This window comes from Nomascus leucogenys, chromosome 21 (genome assembly GCF_006542625.1).
Source record: "Nomascus leucogenys isolate Asia chromosome 21, Asia_NLE_v1, whole genome shotgun sequence".
NCBI classification, from domain to species: Eukaryota; Metazoa; Chordata; class Mammalia; order Primates; family Hylobatidae; genus Nomascus; species Nomascus leucogenys.
In genome coordinates, this window is record NC_044401.1 from 24,809,631 (window position 1) to 24,830,949 (window position 21,319).

Here is a 21,319-nt window from a genome sequence, read left to right on the forward strand (position 1 = left end):
CAGAAGAAAAATGTTTCTAAATGTGTAACAAATGGCTCCAAATGGTTTGAGAGTATTCGGAGCAAAAAAGTAATAGATTCTTTGAAGACATTTTTTCAGGGATTTAAAAATTGTGACTTTTTAAAATAATCATATCAAGTTCTTACATAATGCATTTTTACAATTTTCTCAAGTTTTAAAAAGCCAGTATTCATCAGTTCAATTCAGTCACCAATGGGTAGCTTATTTAAATAAATGCATTTTGAATTCTGTGCTTAATATTATATACATTGCATATTTTGATTTGTATTATTTTATTAGGCATCATGTCTAATATTCAAAAAATGTATAATTTTCTCAAAACTGTCTATCTGAAATATAAAAGTAGATATGAAATAGTACTATAAATGCCAAATGTACAAATAAGGCTTTATGTAACTGTTTTGGCTAAAACATAAATAATGCATTTTAGAATTAGAATATCATTGTTTTGTAATACGTAATGATAACATTAACATAGGTAATGATTATGAATAGTTACTAATGTAATTCTTTAAAAAAGAGACAACTGAAGTCATGTTGTTTCTACTGAAAAGCAAAAAAAAAGCACCAATGTAAATAGCATCAAATTTCTAGATCAGCATTATTCAATAGAAATATAATCCCCAATATATTCTAATTTTAAAGTATCAGTAGCAACATATAAAAAATAAAATGAAACCAATGAATCCGATTTTAATAATGTATTTAACGCAGTAGGTCCCAAACATAATTTTTAAAGATAAAAACATTGTAAAATTATTTTTAAAATATTTTACCTTGTTTTTCTAAAGAAATTATTTTAATATCAATGTGCATAACAATTTATATTTATAGCTCAATTTTCAGTGAAAATACTTAATATGAATTTAGATTCCATGATACTGGCAGTTTAAAAAGTAAATTCACATAGCTAAGTGGTTCTTAATGTTTTACTTTTTTCTAAGAATTATTAATAATTAAGAATCAAGAAATCATATTCCTTAATATTTACATCTAGCAGCTTCCTTGCATTAGCTAGAATACAGGTTAGGTTGCTGTAATAAATATTCCCCAAATACTATGGATTAAATAGGATAGAATACTATGTTTATATCTCTGCTATGCAATTTCTCGAGTTAGTTAAATGAGGACTTGTATAGCTATATAGTCAACCAACTGCCAAGCACCCAAGTCCCTTCCATTAAAGCAGTCAGTGTTTGGCCTTGTTCACATTGACAAAGATGTCTCCCAAAGATATGTGTCTTCAAATCTGTAAGAAGAGGGAAACTTTTCCTTGAAGTAGAGTGTTACTATAGTCAAGGGAGAGATGATGGTAGCTTTGAGCTAGGGGTAATAATAGAGTGGTGAGAGGTACTAAATATTAGCCATATTTTGAAGAAGTTGCCAATAGGATTTTTTGAGTTAGCTTATTCCATCTCTTAGTACCCTATTATTCCTATTCCAGTGACATCCACTGTCCTCTTAGAACATGCAAAGCAGGCTCATCCAGCAAGACCTTGCCCAGCACCAATAAATGTTCAAAACAACTCAATTAGCTGTCTTCTTTTCCCCCACTAAAACTTCAGCCTTCCTCTTTGTCTTTGGACATACCTAGGGGCTAACCTGGCTTGTGTGTCCTGATTTGCCGTTCTAACAGAGTTTCAAATAAACTATTTGCCTAAAGATTCATCTCTCTATATTTTTATTTCATATTAACAAAATGAAGCATTCCGAGACTAGCCTATTGGAAATTATACCTTCTATGTAAATGGTTTGCTTCTTTTATTTTTCAATAGAATTCATAGCAATTATTTATTTATTCATTTAGATTGACAAATTACAGTTGTATATATTCATTGGGCACAAAGTGATGCTACGATTTTGAATACAATGTGAAAAAATTAAATCAAACTAATAGACCCATCACCACAAATATTTGAAATTTTTGTGATGGAACATTTGAGTTTACTCTCTTGGTGATAATGAAATGTATGGTGCTCAGTTATTAACTATATTTACTACACAGTACAATAGATCTCAAAAATAGAAAAATCCAACTTAAATTTTGCTTTATTTTTTTCTGTATCCTCTTGCTAGAATATAATCTCCACCATTTCAGATTCTCATATGTTTTGGACCCTGCTATATTAATCTATATCCAAAACAGTTCCTGATACATACCAGGTTCCAACGCCTATTTGTTCCATTGAATGAATAAATGCATAAATGAATGTATGAATGAATAAATTCAGGGTATGGTTACAAACGCAGTTATGTTGGTGGACATTTTAGCAGATGCATGTAGAAATAATCTCCAGGTGCCTTCTTTTATTTTCTTTCAGTAAAAAAGAAAGCAAGATCATTGACTGAAAGGGAGGATGGGGAAAAGAGAAGGTGCTAGAAATTTAGTAAGTATGAAATAGCCCTAAGAAGAGTAGAAGAATAAGTAGGAAATACAGTTGAATTACTAGATAGTTCTAAGCTCATTTGATATTAGTTCATGTGAATTTTTATTAACTCATCTTTATGAAGCCTTCACCTTAATTTTAATAACTACTTCATTAACATATGACCTGCATTTCTAAAATGGCCAAAATAATAAGTGTTTGGCTTGATCTTACTGCTAGATCAAGAAATAGGAAATGATCTATCACTCCTGAAATTTTGTATGTGTCCTTGCAATCAGTGGCCTCTGATCTAAGGGTAAATACTCTTCTTAATTCTACCAGCATAAATTAATTTGTATTACCTTTAAACTTTATATAAATGAAATCTTCAGTGTATACACTTTAATTATGGCTTCTTGCATTCAACATTTTGATAGTGACGTCCATTAATGTTTTTGCCATGCTGACCAAATGAAAATTCTCTGGTGTGTGCTCCTTGTATAAAATCTCTCTTCCTCCTATTATTGCTCTTTGAGAATGTACCACTCATTTTCTCAAAAGCAAGTCCTATCCCTCCAATACCGTCATTCCTCCGCTGGGCAACCAGCAGATTTCACTATGTTTTCCAGGCATTGACTACATCATAACATCTGCTATAGCATAATAACTTCTTTGCAGCTGCTCTGGTAAGCATTTCTACCAATACATCAGAATGGATGTGGAATAGTTCATGAATAAGTGAGCAAAATGCCTATCTTCTTTATTCCATGTCATACTATGTCAATTTGATATGTAATCAGCATGCTTTTGTACCCATATTTTACTCTTAAGTTTATGAAAATGGCTACTGAAACTCCACTGCAATCAATTTCTCCTTGGGGCATAGACACTAGTCTATGGGGCTCAGCTAAGTAAACTTCTGCTCTCTTGTCCATTTCCTCTAATTTTCTAACACACACACACACACACACACACACACACACACACACACACACACAGAGATCTCTTTCTTGTATCTTCTGTCAAAAACAAGATGTGTGGGGGGAGGGGGGAGGGACAGCATTAGGAGATATACCTAATGCTAAATGACGAGTTAATGGGTGCAGGAAATCAACATGGCACATGCATACATATGTAACAAACCTGCACATTGTGCACATGTACCCTAAAACCTAAAGTATAATAAAAAAAAAAAAGAAAAAACAAGATGTGATGGTTAATACTGAGTGTCAACTTGGTTGGATTGGAGAATGCTCAATATTGTTCCTGGATGTGTCTGTGAGTGTGTTGCCAAAGGAAATTAACATTTGTGTCAGTGGACTGGAAAAGGCAGACCCACCCTCAATCTGGGTGGGCACAATTTAATCAGCTGCTAGCTCAGCCAGAATAAAAGCAGGCAGAAGAAAGTGAAAATACTAGACTGGCTTAGCCTCTGAGTCTACATCTTTCTCTCATGCCGGCTGCCTTCCGCCCTCGAGCATCAGACTCCAAGTTCTTCAGCTTTGGGACTCAGACTGGGTTCTTTGCTCAGCTTGCAGATGACCTTACCTTGTGACCATGTGAGTTAATACTCCTTAATAAACTCCCCTTTCTGTATACATCTTTCCTATTAATTCTGTCCCTCTAGAGAACCCTGACTAATACACAAGGCTTCATGCAAATAAAATAAAATAAAATCTTGAGAATCCATGTTTCAGTAATCCAGCCACCAATTGATAGTTTATGACTTGAACTACTTGGCTCTTAGTAAAGATTCAGTAGATACATTATACCTGGAAGAGAACATTTTATTCTTTGTAAGAATACCCTAACAGAATTTTTATTTATCATGATGATACTGAATTTTATTAAAACTATATTGTTTAAAGAACCCCTTACAGAACAATTAATATCATGAATTACTCTGAGATATTAATGAAAGAAATAAACCAATATTTCCCATTGCAAAACTGGAATGCCCTCTCATTAGAGAATGAGCATTTTGTCCAGGTGTGGTGGCACGTGTCTGTAATCCCAGCACTTTGGGAGGCCGAGGCAGGCGGATCAGGAGGTCAAGAGATCCAGAGCATCCTGGCCAACATGGTGAAACCCTGTCTCTACCAAAAATACAAAAATTAGCTGGGCATGGTGGTGGGAGCCTGTAATCCCAGCTACTTGGGAGGCTGAGGCAGGAGAATCACTTGAACCCAGAAGGTGGAGGTTGCAGTGAGCTGAGATTGCACCACTGCACTCCAGCCTGGGCAAGAGTCAGACTCTGTCTCAAAAAAAAAAAAAAAAAAGGAAGAAAGAAAAGAAAAGAAAATGAGCATTTTGTAATGTAATATATTTTCCTCTTCCTTGATCTTGCAGAAATGTTGGAACAAAGCTTTGTGCTAAATTGATTCTAGGTTTTCTGGTTCAATATCCTTCCAACATATCCATCTCTTCCACTTGTTTTAGCACACATTTTAGTTTACTAAACCTACAGTGCCTGATTTTTCTTTTTGTAAGTTAACTCATATTTTACTTAGAAGTGTTCATAACATAAATTTTCTATTTTTTTAAAAAAATTTGAAACTATTTTGAAGTACCAATGACTCCCCTGTGTCAGTGTCCATCCATATCATTTTTACTTCTTCCCATTTTATGTTTGCCTTTCTTCTTCACACTGTAAGTGGCCTCTCTTCCACTTTTTTTTTACAAATTTTTAAATTACTGTAATTATCAAAAATAGTTCCTTAAAATACAAACACTAATTTTTCTTTTTCATCACATCCTCTCTGTTTAATATTGTTTCATTATTATCAGACAATCGAAACCACTCGAAGGGTCCCAATCACCACATTTTAAGTATCCACATACAAACACATTTTCTCCATCTTTCTCCACCTTAACCTTTTAAAGTATTTAACTTTATAGAGTAAATTTCTTAACTTGCTTTTTTTCCCTTTTTCTCTGTTTTTCATTTTTCAGTGTTTAATATATGTTTGAACAGTTATTAAATGGCATATGATCAAGGAACTGAGAGGATACCAATATTTTAACTTAAATCTTTATTCCTTTCCCTTTAGCCCAGGTTTTCTTTTTCTTTTCTTTTTTTTTACATTTCTTTTCTTTTCTTTTTAGGTCTTTCTGACTCTGTTAATACGTTACTGTTTTTCTAATTACTGAACCTTGAGGTCCCCATATTTGGCTCTTTCATTTACTTCCAGTCATCAAATCTTGTGCATTCTGGTGCAGACAAACCTCAACCCTGCTTCTCATCCTCTTTTATTCCTGAAGAAAGTCCTTATTGCCTCTAACTTATTATTTTGATACTTAAGCAAATTCTTGATTTCTAGTTATCAGTCCCTTTTAATTATTTTAATCCAAAGTTTTCCTATCAATTCACTGAATTTTATTTTCTAATATCGGTCAAATTTGCCTAACCTAAGATATTCTATGATGACTAGTTGTCTTACAAAAAATCAAAACTCCTACAACTGATACTAAACATCTTTATAATTTGATTTTATAAAATCTAGCGAAGACATTATCTTGTTCATTCTTACTCAACCCATGTCCCCTACAGCTGAAACTATTACACCTAATATTTATTGACTATTCGTGGAGTACTAGTTGTGTTTATAAGCACTTAGCATGATAAATTTGCAATCATATCTAGGGTTGATGATTAAGTTTTGGCCTAGAATGTTTAAGTTATACAATTAGTGAACGGTAAAATTTGAATTTGATTCCTGGCTTCTGTCTTCAAATTTGTGCCCTTAATCACTGACACAACTTTATAATTACCATTAGGTAAATGAAAATTGTGTTGAAACAGGAAAAAGCTGCTTCATTAAAAAAAACATAATATATATTTTTCTATATTTCGTGTACTATTGTGTTTAATTAGGTATACAATTTTACCTATTGCATTACATGATCAAGTCCCTATGTATAGTCTAGGTTAGCTTTTTTTTTTTAAATTGACTGCTGTTAAGTTTCAAATATATGCCCTTACAAAGATTGTTGACATTTTGGTACACCTTGCTAATTCAGTAAAATAACTCAAATAAATTGATGTTGTTTTAATATATACACATACACACTACTATTAGACTGACTGAAGTTTTAACTTTCAGATAATTATAATATGTGGATTTAATATCTTGTCACTGTACCATCAGATTTAATTATGTTACTATAAAGAATTTTATTTTTGTAGTTATGCTATTTCTTAACATCTTACTATGTATCAAGGTGTTCCATTTACTATTCCTTCATATCCCATAGAATGGAGGTGGAACAGATGTTGCCAATTCATGGCATATGTACTTATTCTTTTTATTGTAATATATTTCCATTGCAATATAATGGAAGACTTTCTCTTCACAATCCAAATAACTGGACCATGAAGAGACCTACTGTGTCAGGAATTTATTCCTTCTGGTGGGTTCTTGGTATCGCCGACTTCAAGAATGAGACCGTGGACCCTTGTGGTGAGTGTTACAGCTCTTAAAGATGGTGTGTCCAGAGTTTGTTCCTTCAGATGTGTCCAGAGTTCCTTCCTTCTGATGGGTTCGTGGTCTTGCTGATTTCAGGAATGAAGCCACAGACCCTAGTGCTTAGTGTTAACAGCTCTTTGGATGCAGACCCAAAGAGTGAGTAGCAGCAAGATTTACTGTAAAGAGTGAAAGAACAAAGCTTCCACAGCATGGAAGGGGACCCAAGCGGGTTGCCACTGCTGGCTGGGGTGGCCAGCTTTTATTCCCTTATTTGGCCCCACCCATGTCCTGCTGATTGGTCCATTTTACAGAGTGCTGATTGGTGCATTTACAATCCTTTAGCTAGACACAGAGTGTTGATTGGTGCATTTACAATCCTTTAGCTAGAAAAAATGTTCTCCAAGTCCCCATCCAACCCAGAAGCCCCGCTGGCTTCACCTCTCAATCCCACCTCTGAACAGGACACCCCAACTGCTGTTGGGAATTGGCCAATGACCACTCTAGCTATTTCCTGCTGGATAGGGGCAAAGAAGGGGCCCTGCAGTTGTAGTGTCCTCCAGAGGGGAACTCTTTAGGCCAGGGAAAGGGCCAGTGGGTCGGTCAAAGGGTCCTCAGTAGAAGTTGTTAGTTGAGCTCATTTGGGGTTACATTTGTAAGATCATCTGTAGCTTGACAGCCTCAATCCTAGGGGAAACAAATTTGACAAGGAGGTTAAAAATACAGGGCCTAAAGGCAAGTAATAGCAAGATGGCTGCCATGGGACCTAGAAAGGGAAGAAGCCATGTTGCCCAATGACTGAGTTTGGTATAAGGGTTTGAAAGGTGTTGTCTGATTTCAGAAGCCTTTTCCTGTAAATGTCGGGTGGCATCTTGTATTATCCCTGAATGGTTAGTGTAAAAACAACATTCTTTCCCTAACAAGGTGCAGAGTCCTCCCTTCTCAGCAGTGAGGAGGTCTAGGCCTCAGTGGTTTTAGAGAGTCACTGCTGACAAAGAGTCTATTTGGGATTATAGAGTAAGGATAGATTTCATTATTTCTTGCAAACTGTCTGAGAAATCCTTTCAGAGTGTGTGGTGGTAGGATAATACATGTTACACTGTTAAATTTTAGCAAACTTTACTTTTGTTGAAAACCTTGTAAGTTTGGGATTTCAATTATTCTTTGACATTAATAAGATCTTGTTCAGTTCATATTAACTTAGAATTGGTATAAACGACTCCTTCCAGATTTTATGAGTACTTTAAGGTTTGGCTGAGTGCAAACTCACCCTTTTGAGCAGAACAATTACTAGGCAATTTTCTTAACAACTTCTACAAGAGTTTCCTTATCACTTACTGAATACTCATTGTGTCTTTTTCCCTTAATCACTGGGGAGGAACCATCTATTGTCCTGTCCTGAAGGGAGTTCCTCCTAGGTCTGGTTGGACCTTTGTATGGTAATTAATTAAGATTTAGATGCCCTGTTAGGAAACCTGCTGGGTTAAGGACTTTTGATAGGAAGGCTACAGGTTGTCAGTGGCCTCAGTGCTTTTGGGCTATGCCCTTGTTTATGCTGACAACAAGGTGGTATTGCAGTGCTATAGGGTCACGGAGAAGACCTTCAATTATCAATTATAGGTTTAAATTTACCCTGGCTTTTAAAGGAATAGCACTATTTTTTCTTTACTACTTCCATCTCTTTTTCTTTCTCTTCTTTTTGACTTCTTCTTTTTCTCTTTCTCTCTTTCTGACTTCCTCTTTCTTTCTTGCCTTTCTGCTGGTCTTTCCCTGCCTCCTCCAGCCACTTATGCTGCTATTCTCCCAGTTACAACTGAGGAAGTGGGATAAATACCTGGTTACAGGCTGTCCCAGATTCCTTGGATGGTAATGGACCTTGAGGACAGCTATCCAGGACAGGAGATAACACTGAAAAAGCTATGCCAGTGTCCAAGAAGAGGTGAATTTCCTGGCCTTCAATGGTTAAATGTACCTGGGGCTCAGTGAGGGAGATGACATGAGCTGACGCTTGCCCCAGGCACCCTCATTCCTGTTGTTGGATCATCTGGTTAGGGGCTTCTGGCCCAGAGAACCTCTGTCCTCTTGAGCAGTGTACCTTCCAGTGATTGCCTCAGCATAGTGGACATGGATGAGGGGGCAGTTCGTTTCTCACTGGGCAATCTTTTTTAAAGTGTCCTTGTAAACCACACTGATAAGCCCTACTGGGTGATTGGCCTGCTCCATTTTCTGTCCTCTCTGAATCACCAAGGTTTGTTTGTCTGGGATCCAGGACTAAGGCTGCGGCCTTTCTCTGATCTCGCTTTTCCTTTTGGGCCTGTTCCTCTTGGTCCCTATTACAGAACACTGAGGTTGCCAGGTTTAATAATGCCTCCAGATTTTGTTCAGAGCCCAGGGCTCACTTTTGGAGCTTTCTCCTGATATCTGCAGCTGATTGGGTAATAAGCTTATCCTTTAGGATCAATTGACCCTCAAGTGAGTTGGGTGACAGGGGAGTATATTTTCTTAAGCCCTCCCTTTGCTGCTCGAGGAAGGCAGAAGGATTTTCTTCCTTTCCCTGAGTTATGGTGGACATCACTGAATAATTCATGGGCTTTTTCCTAATTCTCCTTAGTCTTTCTAGAACACAGGTCAACAGATGTTTATGACTCCAGTCCTCATGATCTGAGTCGAGGTCCCAGTGGGGATCAATACTGGGGATGGCTTGCTGACCAGTAGGGAATTTTTCCCTTTCTTCAGCTGTCATTCTATCATTTACTTGACTAAGATACCAGATATCTCCAAACTCGCAGGCTGCAGCTAAAGCTGCATTCTTTTCATCAAAGGCCGGAGTTTGATCTAACAATAGCATGGCATCTCTCCAAGTGAGATCGAAAGTTTGCCCTAGATCCTGTAGGACATCTATGTACCTATCAGGATTGTCTGAAAACTTCCCCAGGTCTGCCTTGATCTGCTTTAAATCAGAGAGGGAGAAACGGACAGGTACTCAGGTTGGGCCAAATTCCCCTCCCCCTACAGCTTGAAGGGGATGTAACTGATAGCCCGAGGGTTTTTGTGGTCCTTTGGAGATTTCTTTGCTTATTTCCTTCTTTGTTGGGGAAATGAGAGAGACTTATCATTAATAGGAAGGGGAGCTATAGGGAGGCTAGGATATGGGTGTAAGCTGAGAGGTCCTCCTATGGGATATAAATTGCAAGCTTCACATAGTTGTGGATTCTCCTTCAATGGAAAGAAAGTTTGGACATAAGATATTTCACTCCATTTGCCTTCCCTCTTACAGAAAAGGTCAAGCTGCAGGATAGTATTGTAATTTATATTTCCCTCAGGTGGCCATTTTTCCCCATCAGAGAGAGAATATTGGGGTCAGGCCATAGTGCAGAAAAATGAGCCACCTCTTTTTCAGGGTGTGCAGGAAAAATTGGTCCCAATAGCTTAGGATGCATTTCAAGGGTGAGCCTGTTGATGCCTGAGTGTTTCCCATCCGAAAGAAAAATGCTCCCATGGTTTTGGTTTGTTTGGTTTCTCCCCCTGCCCAAGAACCCACAACAGTCCCTGTACCTGGCTGATGGGAATAGTTGTGCTCACCGACACAGCAGCAGAAACACCTCTCGCCCAAGAACCCACAATGGTTCCTGGAACCTGCTGATTGGAATAGTTGTGCTCACCGATGCAGCAGCAGAAACACCTCTTTCCCAGGAACCCAAAATGGTCACTGGACCCTGCTGATCGGAATAGTTGCACTCACTGACGCAGCAGCAGAAACTCCTTTTGCCCAGGGACCTGCAACAGTCCCTTGACCCTGCTGATTGGAATAGTTGTGCTCGCTGACGCAGCAGCAGAAACACCTCTTGCCCAGGGACTCACAATGGTCCCTGGACCCTGCTGAAAGGAATAGTTGCACTCACTGATGCAGCAGCAGAAACATTAGTTTTCCTCCTAGACCACAAGGAGGACCGAGGAAGGTCGGATTTAGTGGCCCTTACCAATGCATTCTCAAAAACCTGTTTGAGTCCTAAGTGTTCTCCTGTTAGTACTGGGACCTTAATACTGTCCTATAAAGATGTTATGCCACCAAAATGAAGTGGAGGGCCATACCCTGAGGGAGGGAAGGGATCTCCAGAGTTGGAAGTGTGATGCCTTTTTGTCCTCACTTATATGAATAGGAAAGATACCATGTCTGAAGCTCCCCATATCCTAGCTTCAGGAATAGCTTTTGTTAGGCCTGCTTGTCTGAGGAGGGATCCTAAAATTCCAGATAGTCCCCCTTGTGACAGGGCTTTGGTCAAAAATTATGTCTTTCTGATTGGTGAGCCCAGGTGCCTAAAGAAGGGAATAGAGTCCTGGAGTTTATACTAGAAATAATTCTTATAGGACAAACTAGAAAAGCACCAGAGACAGGGAGTGGTTTTTAGAAGTGAGACGAGCCTCAGAGAAGAGAGGCAAGAGGAAGTTTGTTTGACAGGCATTAGGACCCAGGAGGCAAGGGTCAGGATAGACAGGATAGATGGGCGAGTCTTGCTTGGGTGACATGACTTTGAGAGTTCCGTTCATGGCCACAGAGTCAACCAACTTGCTGTCGGGACACTGGAGCTGAATGGCTTTCCTCTCTGTCAACCTTTGGCTCAGCCCAGAAGTACAGGTAAAGTGGAAGCTGGTTCCAGGCAAACCAATGCTCCTAACTCTGAAGAGTCAGGGGTTGTTAGAGAACCCTTTCCCAGAAAGCCTGACACCCGTGTCTTTAGACCAGTGGCCATGCTAGTCGTTTTAACTGGTCAACAGGTGCCCAGTATTTAGCCCCCAAATTCTAGGGAAAAATAGGAAAGAATAGCAAGTGAAAGGGGTCTGATGGTACTCACCGCTTGGTGATAGGCAAAAATCCCTTTGTGGTTGCCAAAATGTGTCCAGAATTTATTCCTTCCAGTGGGTTCTTGGTCTCGCTGACTTCAAGCATGAAGCTGCAGACACTCGCAGTGAGTGTTATAGCTCTTAAAGATGGTGTGTCTGGAGTATGTTCCTTCAGATGTTCAGATGTATCCAGAGTTTCTTCCTTCTGGTGGGTTCATGGTCTTGTCGACTTCAGGAATGAAGCTGCAGAACCTTGTGGTGAGTGTTACAGTTCTTAAAGGTAGTGCTGACCCAAAGAGTGAGCAGCAGCAAGATTTATTGTGAAAAGTGAAAGAACAAAGCTTCCACAGTGTGGAAGGGGACCCAGGTGGGTTGCCACTGCTGGCTGGAATGGCCAGCTTTTATTCCGTTATTTTGCCCCTCCCACATCCTGCTGATTGGCCCATTTTACAGAGTGCTGATTGGTCCATTTTACAGAGTGTTGATTGGTGCATTTACAATCCTTTAGCTAGACACAGAATGCTGATTGGTGAGATTTTACAGAGTGCTGATTGGTGTGTTTACAATCCTTTAGCTAGACACAAAGCACTGACTGATGCATTTACAGTCCTTTAGTTAGACACAAGAAGTCTCCAAGTCCCCACCTGACCCAGAAGCCCAGCTGGCTTCACCTCTCACTACTAATAGCAATGCATAATTTGTCAGATGCATTTTCTTAAAATATTCTAGAATTTATAAAAGCTTAAAAATATACAGTAGCTACTGCTACATTTTTTCTTGATTCTTTAGGGAAAAAAGTTAATTACACATTTACATGGCAAAGCCATATGTTTGATAGCTGACTTTTGGCATCAAAAGAAATCCCTTTGATATCAATAATTGCTTTGTGGAGGCTGGAGAAAAATCTACTCAGAAGACTGACAAAGGAAGCCACTAATAAGCTCTTCATGATGAAATAATTTTTCTCCAATTTTACTTTGTCAAAAGCATCTTTAGCTAAGGAATTTTTGCAAAGCTTCTCTTTTTGCTAGGTGATCAATATATTTTTATAAAAATGCTGCTTATTTCAGGTTTTCTTTAAATATGAAATCTAAATCAAATATATTCTGCCTAATTTTGACTCACTTATGCATAAAAATTACTAGTGATCAGGATTTTCATGATATAACTTTTCATGGTTAAATGCAAAAATTGACACAACCAAAAAATGCTAACAAAAAGTCTACTACTTATGTTGTTTCAAATTAGTATTATTTAACACCAGAACAAGGTCTTCATGAGAGCAAGCATATTTGTTTATTTATGACTATAATCTAAGACCTAACATATATGTGGCATATTTCAAGAACATAAACACTTGCAGAATTATTTGGAGGGGTAGCAAGAATACTGTTAATAAAAGTTAACTTTTGATTGGAATACAATAAGCATTTTTTATCTCTCTAATACTGATGTCACTTTGCCATTCATTAAATCAAAATAAAAAGACCTCTTAATGTATTTTTTTATCAGTGTGAAATTTATAATTTATTATTAAAATATTTAAAAATCATTCAGACATTCAAACATCAGTATTTAAATATTCAAATTTGTATGATGGATTTTGAATAATTGATTAATTTTTAAATATTTTGTTTACCTATTCAAGTATTTATTTTAGTCAGATTAACTTTGATCATCTGTGAGGTAGTTAAACTGAAATAATGTAATACTCATCTGAGAGTTAGCAGTCAGAGGATGAGGAAAAAAGTAAATGTGGAATATTTATGGGTAAAAATAAGGTGCCAATGGAAACATATAGCTTTTTTTTTTTTTGAGATGGAGTCTCACTCTATCACCAAGGCTGGAGTGCAGTGGCGTGATCTCGGCTCACTGCAAGCTCCGCCTCCCGGGTTCATGCCATTCTCCTGCCTCAGCCTCTCCAAGTAGCTGGGACTACAGGCGCCTGCCACCACGCCCAGCTAATTTTTTTGTATTTTTAGTAGAGACGGGATTTCACCGTGGTCTCGATCTCCTGATCTCGTGATCCGTCTGCCTCGGCCTCCCAAAGTGCTGGGATTACAAGCATGAGCCACCGCGCCCGGCCTCGCATCATTTTTTATGAGCAGGCAAAGTCATAGAAAAAGAAAATTAAGCTGAAACTGCTTTAACGAAAGTAACAAAAATAGCTTACCTTTACCTTATTTTAAACTGAACCATAATCAATAGCTGACAAGGCAAGTGCCATTACTGAGGAGATACCAAATTCCTGGAAAGGGAAGGCACAGCAGTTCAAAACAGGAGCATATAGGAAAACAGCCACCAATGTAAGGGTGCTACATTGATACTCAAGCAAATTCTTGATTTCTAGTTATTAGTCTCTTTTAATTATTTTGATCCAATGTTTTCCTATCAATTCAAGGGAGAGACGTTTTGCTCTTTTTTTTTCCTTTGAGATGGAGTCTCGCTCTGTTGCCCAGACTAGAGTGCAGTGGTGAGATACCAGCTCACTGCAACCTCTGCCTCCTGGGTTCAAGCAATTCTCCTGCCTCAGCCTCCTGAGTAGCTGGGACTACAGGCATCCACCACACACCCAGCTAATTTTTTTCTTTTTTTGTATTTTTAGTAGAGATAGGGTTTCACCGTGCTGGCCAAGGTGGTCTCAATCTTCTGACCTCATGATCCACCTGCCTCGGCCTCCCAAAGTGCTGGGATTACAGGCGTGAGCCATGGCACTCAGCTGGGAGAAATGTTTTTCTTGGAAAGCTAGGATGCTGTGGCCTGTGAATAAAACAAAGATAACACCTGATGTCTTCTACATTGTCCAGAAAAAATGAAGGATGCAACAACTGTAGCTGAGATGAGTACCTTCTAAAAATAGAGAATCATTAAGGAATTACAAACATGCTATGTTTATACACTGTTTTCTGTTAAGCCTCTTTATTTTAATATAATCTGCTGACAGTTACTTTTGTTATTGTAGCTATTCCAAGAAAAAGTGTCAAACTGACACTATATTTTAAAAGTAATTACTTGGAGAAAAGTGTAAAAATAAAACTATACAGATATTATACTAAGTAATTATCATTTTATAATTTAAGTAATACTAGTTATGTTATGTGATATTATCTGAATATTGCCTAAAGAATTGTAGCATACTAAATATTTATGTTATCTCTCTACACACACACACACACACACACACACACAAACTTAGTTTATGTATAAACTAAATAGATATATGTTTTGTTTATAATAAAAATTTTTCAAGTTTCTGGGCTTGAAAATCAGGCTGTGTATATTGTAGACATAGTTTATATCTTTAGTTGAATTCATGCTTCTTCATAAGTATTTTAAATTTGTGAAAGAATTTAAAAAATTCAGTGAGAGGGACATATTTTCGTATAAATATCAAAATTTGCTCATCTCAATCCATCCAACATTCTTTATTGAATTTGCCCATTGTTTAAAAATATAGACCTCTAGTTAAGCTTGTCTTTGTTTCCATCTTATCTTCAAATCTCCAGCGTAGGCAGCACTGAAGAGAAGATATCAACACAATTTTGGAAGATGGAAACAGATGAGAGAAATGGATGATGTAGCAGTGCAGAATAATTTGTAATTTAAATACTTCGAGAGACATTCAGAAGAGAAGGGAGCCGATTCTCCCTTCAGAGGCCAGGAAAATTTTAGCAATCAGAGGCTAGACTCTGAGGTTTCCCTGTAATATAAGTTAGAGAAATGTGCCAGATTCAAACCTAGGTTAAAATTATGTGCATCAGATTGCTTTGTATTATCTGGTTTGTAGTACAGGTATTTCAATTTGGGGTTATACATTTTCCTACTCCCAGGGTACAGAAGCCATATACTTTAGATATTCTTCATTGTGTAGACATAACATTGACGGATTAAATGAAACATTTAAAATGGCATAGTTGAAACATGTTCATTTCTTGTTCCTCGTGAGACCGTACTAATAAAAAATGCATGAATAAAGGAAATGCTGTGCTGTGAACTGAATATCTGTGTACTTCCAAATTCATTTATCAAAGCCTTGATCTCTAATGTGATAGTATTTCAAGGTAGAGCCTTTGGGAGGTAATTAGGTCATCAGGGTGGAGCCCTTGCGAATGGCATTAGTATCCTTACAAGAAGAGATGTGCAAAAGATGCTTCCTCTCGCTCCACCATGTGAAGACAGAGAGAGAAGGTGGCCACCCACAGGCCGGAAGGACAGGCTTCACTTGAACCCCACTATGTTGGAACTCTGACCTTAAATGTACAGCCTCTAGATGAATGACAAATAAATGTTTGTTGTTTAAGCCAGTGAGTCTATGGCATTTGTTATAGTAGCCTGAGCTCACTAAAAGAGGTTCCAACATAAGAATAGGCACCGAGGCCGAGCGCGGTGGCTCACGCCTGTAATCCCAGCACTTTGGGATGCTAAGGCAGGCAGATCACCTGAGGTCGGGAGTTTGAGACCAGCCTGACCAACATGGAGAAACCCTGTCTTTACTAAATATACAAAGTTAGCCAGGCGTAATGGTACATGCCTCCAATCCCCGCTGCTCGGGAGGCTGAGGCAGGAGAATCTCTTGAACCCAGAGGGCAGAGGTTGTGGTGAGCCAAGACCACGCCATTGCACTCCAGCCTGGGCAACAAGCGCAAATCTGTATCTAAATATACATATAAAAGAAAGCATTCAAAGTTTCTTTTTGTTACTTTTAAAACATTTTTTCAAAAGTTTTGTAATTATACAATGTTGGAAGCTTTTTAATGCCTTTACTGTTCCAAACCAACTTTCAAAAAACCAACTTAGATCTGATGAATGTTCATTTTAACATTGTCATTGAAATCTCCTCAGGAAAATGTTATAAAATCAATTAAAGAAAAAATAAAAACCCACCAGCCTTACAGTAGCAATCATTAAGCCAGCTTGCCTTTTGGTCCACTTCCCTGTTGCTTGTTATTTACTATCCCGGGATCATGTGGCACTTGTCACAAAACTCTTTTTGTTTTTTTTTTTTTTTTTGGTTCCATAAGTAAAATCGAAGACAGTGTGAGACAATAACCCTCTGTTTGAGCTTCTCCTGTAGGTTCTGGATACTGACAGACACCAGCTCGTCTAATGGGCCCAGTAAAACGCTAACTCACAGAGACGTGCAGTTACCACATTCTGACTGTTTCATCCCCCTACCTGACCAATTTATGACCCCAAATTTTCCAGCCCCTCACCTTTCACAAATCCCCTTAAAAACCCTTCCCCAGAACCCCTCAATGAAATGGATTTGAGTCTTGAGAATTCCTCCCGTTTCCTCGCTGGGCACCTTGTGATCATTAATCTCTAACTCTGCTGCAACCCTGCTCACAGTTTATTGGTCTGTTGCTATGCAGTGGGCATAAGAACCTGGAAGTCCTGTAGTAATACTCTCTACTCTCCATAGATAGAAACACTGGAAAAATTCTATGGATATTTTGGCACTACTTACAATTTTGTCCATCTTCCACAGAATATTTGTATTCAAAGGCTACAAACAAGCTGAACACTAGCTGGAGAATATTCAATGGACATTATGCATTCCATTTTGTTGTATTCTGATAAAAAAATACCTGGAATCTAAACAATGATTTTATTATTTGTCCTAGAAAATTAAAACAAATGGTTCTTATTGTAAAGAGAAATTAAGTAGTATAAAAGGAGAAAATATACCTTAACAGTTATGTTTAAAGAATACTTTATTAGAGCACATCCCCAGTGCTGATGGTTGAAGGCACAATAATGTCTTGTCTTGCTTAGTTTTGGGAGTGTTCTAAAACAGCACTAAAACAGCCTCTTGACCTATATTCAGAGTCACTTCCATATATAAGCACAAAACATTGTGTCTGCCTTAACAATACAAAGAAATATATAAAGCTGCCAGCATAATCGAGTCCCCAGCAGGAAAACAATAAAAGAAGTACTTAAGCACACATAAAAAAATGAGAAACAAGGAATCTATTATTAAAAATAATTGCTTGAGAGAAACCATACTTTTCTTATAAGGGTCTCACTATACCAGCATGGTTCCGTTATCTAATTAACATTCTAAATATATAGGTAGAATATATCAAGTTGGTTATTATCAGTGTTATTAACAGATTTTATCAATTTAGTATTTATTAAGTACTATCCTTTGAAGCATTTCTATTTGTCAAGGAATTTCAACATTTCTGTGTATTGCTTTGCTGTATTTTAAAAAACACTTAAATGTTTTTAATGCAAATTATTTTTTCATAGAAGATAATATGCAATCTTGAAATCGTTTTATCTTTGAGACAATATTTTTTCTCCCCTTTGGGATTTCAAAATAGGAAGGCAGAAAGGAGAGTTGCAGGCAGAAATTAAAGAAAGGAAGAAGTACAAAAAAGAAAAATGAAGAATAAAAAACCCTGAACTGTCAACATTTATTATTGCTTGCATCTATGAATTTAAACAACATGACTAAATTGAGTTAATTTCTACATAATTCCTGTAATTCCTGCTTATTCTCGTGTCTCAGGAACTTCAACTAAAACTGTTGTAATAGAGTCACATTATTTTATTTGGTTTTTTAATTTTTTGAGCTAATAAAAACTTTCTCCTTTTTTTATTCCTTTTGTTAACTTTCTTCTGAATAAATAAATTTTGATACTTTTTAAAATATTGTACACAAACTCCAAAACTTGCTTGTGTGTGAAGGAATGCAATAATATCGTTTAACAATAATTTATTTTACTTTGGTTAGTACTTTATAATTTCAACATAGTAAAGTCAATAATCCCAGATTAAAACTTTATGCATATGATCACCTCTGCTTTGTTCTCCAATGCAAAATATTCAAAATGTGAAGTCTTTTATTTCATATCTAATATTTTCTAATTTAATTCAACATTTAATATGATTTTTAATCTAGTCTTATCACAAAATTATTTGTGACAATGGTCAAGTAATTAAATGTACTCTACTATTCCTTTTGCTTATTGCCATAACTAGCAACACAGGTATTATTTTTCAGATAACACCAGTAACGAAAACTGACATTCTAATATTCTTTAATTTTTATGCTTAATATTTGGTGGACAAATTTTTTTCTATTGAATCAAGTCTTCTTCAATACCCTGTATTGTTTTCCTTTTTTGTTTGTTTGTTTTTGGTTTTGAGACAGAGTCTTGCTCTGTCGCCCAGGCTGGGGTGCAGTAGCACAATCTTGGCTCACTGCAACCTCTGCCTCCTGGGTTCAAGAGATTATCTTGCCTCAGCCTCTCCAGTAGCTGGGATTACAGGCATGTGCTATCACGCCAGGCTAATTTTTTGTGCTTTTAGTAGAGGTGGGGTTTCACCATGTGGGACAGTCTGGTTTTGAACTCCGGACCTTAGGTGATCTGTCTGCCTTGGCATCCCAAAGTGCTGGGACTACAGGCATGAGCCACCATACCTGGCCTGTTTTCCTTTTTGAAAATATTAGTTGATATGTATTAAAGCATCTATATTTTAGTAATTCTGTATTTCTGAAAATGAGTCAACTGGTCTTTGAAAGCTACCAATTTTTTTGTTTCCATGAATGCTAAGATGACCAGTTCTAATATAAGGGCTGAATATGTAGGTAATTTTTTTCTATAAAGCAATTTTGATGCTAATAGAGGATAAAGAGACTTACTAAGTGGTTTTAAAAAGTTGCCACACTTGAGAATTCTACTACTGAACCACCAAAGCAGCAGTCACAGTTGCCACATTTGAAAGTTATATAGTGTATAGTGTGTAGTTATTCTAAGCAAAGATTGAACAAACATTGGCAAAAGTGAGTATATACATGATATTATAATTGGCTAAAGAATTATCTAGTTAGATATAAAGAAAAAGAAAATAATAGCTTATAAAACCTATTTAGCGTTTTGTTCGAATTTGGTGAAAATGTTGAAAGCATAATAATGTCTTGCCTTACCTAGTTTTTGGAGTGTTCTAAGAATAAAGGAAAGAGTGTCTGTGAAGAGACATTGATCTATATAAGACCAAAAAATGGGGTAATTTGCATTTGTTTTGGGTGGTTCTCCCAAAGCAGAACTTGAGTTGGGTAATTGGCTGCTAGTGATTTATTGAATGAATGCTCCCTAGAGAATAGGTAAAAGAGTGAGAGGAGCAGGATACAGAAGGCAAAGGAGCCACGCAAAAATGTATTTTGAGGTAAAGTCTAGCTGATTTCACGTGGAAATCTGGAATGCAATTTGAACTGTTGATTTGGTTCACAATTGTGACAGGGAAATGGGCCACATATATCTCTACTCTAGTGAGTTAGTGCCTGCATAGTTTTGCTACCAGTGTGGTGGGGTGCAGCATAAGTGCCAGGACCACAGGGCTAGGCAGCTTTGATCACCAGAGATACACTGTATTACTCTGTTTTTATGCTGCTGATAAAGACATACCCGAGACTGGGAAGAAAAAGAGGTTTAATTGGACTTACAGTTCCACATGGCTGGGGAGGCATCAGAATCATGGCAGGAGGTGAAAGACACTTCTTCCATGTTGGTGGCAAGAGAAAAATGAGGAAGAAGCAAAAGCAGAAACCCCTGATAGATCCATGAGATCTCATAACACTTACTATTGTAAGAATAGCATGAGAAAGACTGGTCCCCATGATTCAGTTACCTCCCCCTGGGTCCCTCCCACAATACGTGGGAATTCTGGGAGATAAATTCAAGTTGAGATTTGGGTAGGGACACAGCCAAACCATATCATTCCACCCCTGGCCCCTACAAATCTCATGTCCTCACATTTTACAACCAATCATGCATTCCCAACAATCTCCCAAAGTCTTAACTCATTTCAGCATTAACCTCAAAGTCTAAAGTCCAAAGTCTCATCTGAGACAAGGCAAACGCTTTCATGTATAAGACTGTAAAATCAAAAGCAAGTTAGTTACTTCATATATACAATGGGGGTGCAGGCATTGGGTAAATACAGCCATTCCAAATCGGAGAAATTGGCCAAAACAAAGTGGCTACAGGCCCCATTCAAGTCCAAAATCCAGCAGGGCAGTCAAATCTTAAAGCTCCAAAATGATCTCCTTTGACTCCATGTCTGAAATCCAGGTCATGCTGATGCGAGAGGTGGGTTCCCATGGTCTTGGGCAGCTCCACCTCTGTGGCTTTGCAGGGCACAGCCTCCTTCTGGCTGCTTTCACAGGCTGGTGTTGAGTGTCTGTGGCTTTTCCAGGTGCACAGTGCAAGGTGTAGGTAGATCTACCATTCTGGGGTCTGGAGGATGGTGGCTTTCTTCTCACAATTCCAGTAGGTGGTGCCCCAGTAGGGACTCTGTGTGGGAGCTTCAACCCCACATTTCCCTTCTACACTGCCCTAGCAGAGATTCTCCATGTGAGCTCTGCTCCTGCAGCAAACTTCTGTCTGGGCACTCAGGCATTTCTACACATCTTGTCAATACTAGGCAGAGGTTCCCAAACCCAAATTCTTGGCTCTGTGCACCCTCAGGCTCAACACCATATGGAAGCTGTCAAGGATGAGGCTTGCACCCTCAAAGTCATGGCTGAAGCTCTATGGAGGCTCCTTTCAGCCACGGCTGGAGCAGCTGGGATGCAGGGCACCAAGTCCCTAGACTGCACACAGCATGGGGACCCTG